We start from the raw sequence: 6,000 nt of genomic DNA on the forward strand, positions 1-6,000 counted from the left end.
TCCTTGGTTAGATTTACTCCTAGATATTTTATTGTTTTTGTTGCTATAGTAAAGGGAATTGATTTCTGGATTTCAATTTCTTCTAGCTTAGTGTTTGCATAGAGGAATGCCACTGACTTTTGAATGTTAATTTTGTAGCCTGACACCTTAGTGTATTGTCTGATGATTTCCAAAAGCTTCTTGTTGGAGTCCTTAGGTTTTTCCATGTATACTATCATGTCATCTGCAAATAAGGAGAGTTTGACTTCTTCTCTTCCAATCTGTGTCCCTTTAATTCCTTGCTCCTGCCTGATTGCTATGGCAAGAACTTCCAACACTATGTTGAATAGTAATGGTGATAGTGGGCAGCCCTGTCTAGTACCTGATCTGAGTGGAAATGCTTCCAGTTTTTCACCATTGAGTATGATGTTGGCTGTAGGTTTGCTATATATAGACTCCACTATCTTCAGGAATTTTCCATCTATTCCCATTTTTTGTAGTGTTTTGATCATAAAGGGATGTTGTATTTTGTCAAAGGCTTTCTCTGCATCTATTGATATGACCATGTGGTTTTTGGTCTTGCTTTTGTTGATGTGGTGGATCACATTGATTGATTTACATATATTAAACCAACCTTGCATGCCTGGGATAAACCCCACTTGGTCATGATGAACAATCTTTTTGATATACTGCTGTATCCAGTTGGCTAGAATTTTGTTCATTATTTTCGCATCTATGTTCATCAGAGATATTGGTCTGAAGTTTTCTTTTTTGGTTGTGTCCCTGTCTGCTTTTGGTATCAGGGTGATGTTGGCTTCATAGATGCTGGCAGGGAGTATTCCAGTGTCTTCAATCTTCTGGAAGACTTTTAAAAGTAAAGGTATTAGTTCTTCTTTGAAGGTTTTGTAGAATTCATTTGTAAAACCATCTGGTCCAGGACTTTTATTTTTGGGGATATTTTTGATAACTGTTTCAATTTCATTAGCTGTGATGGGCCTGTTCATGTTATCCACTTCTTCTTTACTTAGTTTTGGAAGTTGGTAGTTATCTAGGAAATCGTCCATTTCTTCCAGGTTCTCTAGCTTGGTGGCATATAGTTGTTCATAGAAGCCTCGCATGATATGTTGAATTTCTGCGGTGTCTGTTGTAATATCTCCTCTTTCATTTACTATCCAATTTATTTGGGTCTTCTCCCTTTTTTGTTTTGTGAGTCTGGCTAAAGGTTTGTCGATTTTGTTTACTCTTTCGAAGAACCAACATGTACTTTCGTTGATCTATTGTATGGTTTTCCTATTCTCAATGTTATTGATTTCTGCCCTAACTTTAGTGATTTCTGACCTTCTCGTTGCTTTAGGGTTCCTTTGTTGTTGTTCTTCTAGGTCTTTAAGATGTGCAATCAGGCTGTTTATTTGTGCCTTTTCTTGTTTCCTAATGTGTGCTTGTATAGCTATGAACTTCCCTCTTAGGACTGCTTTAGCTGTGTCCCAAATATTTTGATAGCTTGTGTCTTCATTTTCATTGAACTCTTGAAACATTTTGATTCCTTCCTTGATTTCCTCTTTGACCCAGAAGTTGTTAAGAAGTGTACTGTTGAGCTTCCACATTTTGGGACTGTTACTAATCTTTTGTTGATTGTTAAGTATTAGTTTAATTCCACTGTGGTCTGAGAAGATGCCTGGGATGATTTCAATTCTCTTGAATTTGCTGATGCTATCTTTGTGGCCTAACATATGGTCTATCCTTGAGAATGACCCATGTGGATTTGAGTAAAATGTGTATTCCAGTTTCTTGGGATGAATGACTCTGAAAATGTCCAATAGTTCTAGTTTATCTATCTCTTCATTTAGCTCCCTTATGTCTTTATTGATTTTCTGCCTGGGTGATCTGTCAAGTTGAGAGAGTGGGGTGTTGAAGTCCCCTACTATGATTGTGTTACTGTTAATATATTGCTGTAGCTCTTTCAGTAGAAGTTTGATGTATTTAGATGGCTCCTCATTGGGTGCATAGATGTTAATAATTGTTAAGTCCTCTTGATTGACTCATCCTCTGAGCATTAAGTAGTGTCCATTCCTATCTTTTTTAATCTTATCTATTTTAAAGTCTATCATGTCAGATATGAGAATAGCTGTTCCTGCCCTTTTTTGTGGGCCATTGGCTTGTATGATAGTTTTCTATCCTTTCACTTTAAGTCTGTGTTTGTCTTGTTGAGTTAGGTGGGTTTCCTGTAGACAGCATATTGTTGTATTGTGTTTTCTGATCCATCTTCCTACTCTGTGTCTTTTAATAGGTGAATTCAGGCCATTGACATTTATTGATATCAAAGATTGAAGATATTTTAATGCCATTCTTGTAGAGTTTTAGAGTGTTTTGATATATGGCCTATTTGTGGTGGTCTTGATTGTTTATAGGAGACCTTTCAGAACTTCTTTCAGGGTAGGCTTGGTGATGGTTGATTCCTTCAACTGTTGCTTGTCTGAGAAGGTTTTGATGCCTCCATCTAGTCTGAATGACAGTCTAGCAGGATATAGTATTCTTGGCTGAAAGCCTTTCTCATTGAGCACTCGATAGATATCTTGCCATTCTCTTCTGGTCTGTAGTGTTTGTATGGAGAAGTCTGCTGCTAATCTTATGGGTTTTCCTTTGTAGGTGGCTCTTTGTTTTTCTCTTGCAGCCTTCAGGATCCTTTCTTTTTTTTTTTTTTTTTCCTCCTCCAGGGTTATTGCTGGGCTCGGTGCCTGCACCATGAATCCACCACTCCTGGAGGCCATTTTTTTTCCCTCCTTTTGTTGCCCTTGTTGTAGCTTCGTTGTGGTTATTATTATTGCCCTTGTTGACGCAGTTCTTTGTTGGATAGGACAGAGAGAAATGGAGAGAGGAGGGGAAGACAGAGAAGGGGAGAGAAAGATAGACACCTGCAGACCAGCTTCACAGCCTGTGAAGCGACTCTCCTGCAGGTGGGGAGCCGGGGGCTCGAACCGGGATCCTTACTCTGGTCCCTGCGCTTTGCGCCACATGTGCTTAACCCACTGCGCCACCGCCCAACCCCCAGGGTCCTTTCTTTATCCTTATTCCTTTCCATTCTAAGTGTGATATATCTTGGTGTCTTTAGGTCTGGGTTAATTCTGTTTGGGATCCTCTGGGCTTCTTGAATCTTTATGTCTTTGATGTTGTCTAGACTAGGGAAGTTTTCAGCTATTATGGCCTGGAAAATGCTTTCTTCCTCTCCTTCTCTTTCTTCCTCTGGTATGCCAATAATGCGTATATTGTTTCTTTTGAAGTCATCCCATAGGACTCTGTTGTTGTTTTCAGCATTTCTTAATCTCTTTTTGAGATATCTTACTTCTTTTTTAGTTGTCTCTAATTCATCCTCAATCTTGCCAGTTCTGTCTTCAGCCTTTTTATTCTAGTCTCTGCCCTCTACTGTTTTCTGGAGTTCATCTATTTTGTTGCCCTGCTCTGATACTGTTTTAGCTTGTTCAGCTAGTTGCATTGTTAGCTCAGCGATTTCAGCTTTCAGCTCTCTAATGACCATGAGATAATTAGTATTTTCTTCCATATTCTCATTTGTTGTTCCTGTATTTCTGATTACAATTTTTTCAAATTCTTTACTAACTCCTGTTATTATTTCCTTAGCTAATGTTTGGATGTTGAACTCATTATTTTGTGCTTCACCCTCTGGAGGACTTTTAGCTGGACTCTTGTCCTGGTTCGAGTCTCCAATATTTTTTCTTGTTGTTTTAACCGTTTTATATATTATGTTTTGAGTTCCCTTTATCATTACTTTTCAAATTATTGATCACTATTGCTTGGGTTGACTTGTGTCTAAGTAATTTAATTAAAGATTTTACCGTGGTGGAAGTCAATAGTTTTTTCAATCCCTGAGTTGGAGCTCAGTGGTTTAAAAGCCTCTTTTTTTTTTTTTTTTCTTCTCTGTAGGCTATGGGAGCCTGAGGGCTTTTAAGCTATCAATAGGCTTCTTAGCTTAATCACTGACTCCTGACCAAGAGATAAAGCAGGGTGTGGCAGAGATAATCCAGTGGTTTTGCAAAGAGACTTTCACAGCCCCTCAGCTATGCCACCAAGGTATAGTTCTTCTCCTGAGTTTCCCGGTTAGATCTCTGTCCCCTGGTGACCCTCCCTGTCGCTGCTCTAGATTCTGAGGGTAGCAGCAATGTAGACTCAGAGTTGCACTTGGTGAGTCTCTGGGGAGTCCTCTCCTCCCTTCAGCTGTCCCCTTGATGGTGGAGCAGACTGGCGGTGGTGTCTCCACTGATAAACTGCTGAACTGTTAGCAGTCACTTAATCTCTCCTTAGGCCCCTCTCTCCTCTCTGTCACCAGCCACATGTGTTTGTACTCACCCGTGATTTACTGGGTTCCTGTGATCATTCTAGTCCTGTCTTGCTTCGGTCTGGGTGGTCTCCTTTGGTATTCCTAGTTGATCCGGGAGAGGAGAGGAGAGATGAGGAGAGGAGAGGAGAGAAAGCGATCTGCTGCTCGTAGATCCACCTCCAGAAGTCGAATCCCAACTATTATTTCTATAATTATCTACCTCTCTCTATATTTTCCCATTTTTTAGATGATCCCACCATCTCTGCCTAAGTCTCATCTACACCTACTACTACTTCTGAATGTCTTTCCTTTTCTCCTCTTCTCTCTCTGGGTCTTGATGGAGTTGGAATTCAGAGCCCTCTGGTCAGCTTCCCCTAACACTTCTCCCTTTCTGGGAGTATTCCCCCAAATTCTTTTTGGGGTGCAGAAGGTGTGAGTTCTGGCTTCTGTAATTGCTTCTCTGCTGGATTTGGGCATTGGCCAGTCGATCCATACTCCCAGTCTGTTTTTGTCTTACCTAGTGGGATAGCAGAGTCCATACTTTTAACCAGGAGTCTTGGGTACAGGGCATTACTAGGCTGGCATGCATCAAACTGAACCCAGATTTTAAAATGTCTGTTCTAGGGCAGGTGATAACAGCTCACTTGGACAGTGTGCTGTTCTGTCATATACTTGACCCAGGCTTGAGCCAGGCCACCACTGCATTGAAGAAAGCTTCAACATTGTGATCTCTCTCTCTCCCTCTCTCTGTCTGTCGTAAAAGAAAAGTCTATTCCATGGTGAGGTGAACATCTTGCTTACCTGTGCCTCCCACACTTTTCTTCTTCACAGTTTCCTGTTACTTCAAAGAAGGCCACATGAATCTCAGTAGGTACCATCAGCTTCTTCTAGATAGAGAATATCTTGTTTACTGGTGTACAGAGAAAATGAACTTTTCAGGCCAGGCAGCTGAATATACATATGTACATGCATGCACACCAAAGGACTTGGGTTCAAGCTTCTGGTCCCCACCTGCAAGGGGGGGGGCACTTCACAAGTGGTGAAACAGAGCTGCAGGTCTCTCTCTCTCTCTCTCTCTCTTTCTCTCCCCCTCCACTCTCAAATTCTTTCTTTTCTCTCAAATAAAAGGGAAAATAAATAAATAGAATATTTCTTTAAAAAAGAATCCAGTACTTTAAAAAAAATCAAGTGGACTTTGAATACCTATTCTACCATTTTCTTATTGAAAACAGTAGCTTTTGTCTTTTAATTTTTTTTCTTATCTTCTAAAGTCTTCCCCATCCCTCTAAAATTATTCCCCAAACTCTTCTGAACCCAAATTGTCACCATCTCACAATTCCTCTTCAGTCTTTATTCTGAGATCTATAATGATTCAGAAAAGGAATCACCCCTTTAAAGCAGAGAATAGTGTGGTACACATAAAATGTTTTCCCAGTCACAATTTTAAAAGTATACCTGGTGCTTCTATGCATAAAATTTATTTATTTATTTATTTATTTACTTATTTATTTTACTAGCAAAGGGCAGAGGAAGAGAACCAGAGCATCACTTTGGTACATGGGATGCCAGGATCAACATCAGAACCTCATCTTTTATGCATAAAAATTTTAATTGAGTTCAAAATCTTTTTAAACTCTGAATTAAGTCATTCATACAAATATGAAAGGTGGAAGTGAAGCATGGTCATTTAT

Source organism: Erinaceus europaeus, chromosome 10, assembly GCF_950295315.1.
Source record: "Erinaceus europaeus chromosome 10, mEriEur2.1, whole genome shotgun sequence".
Classification (NCBI taxonomy): Eukaryota; Metazoa; Chordata; class Mammalia; order Eulipotyphla; family Erinaceidae; genus Erinaceus; species Erinaceus europaeus.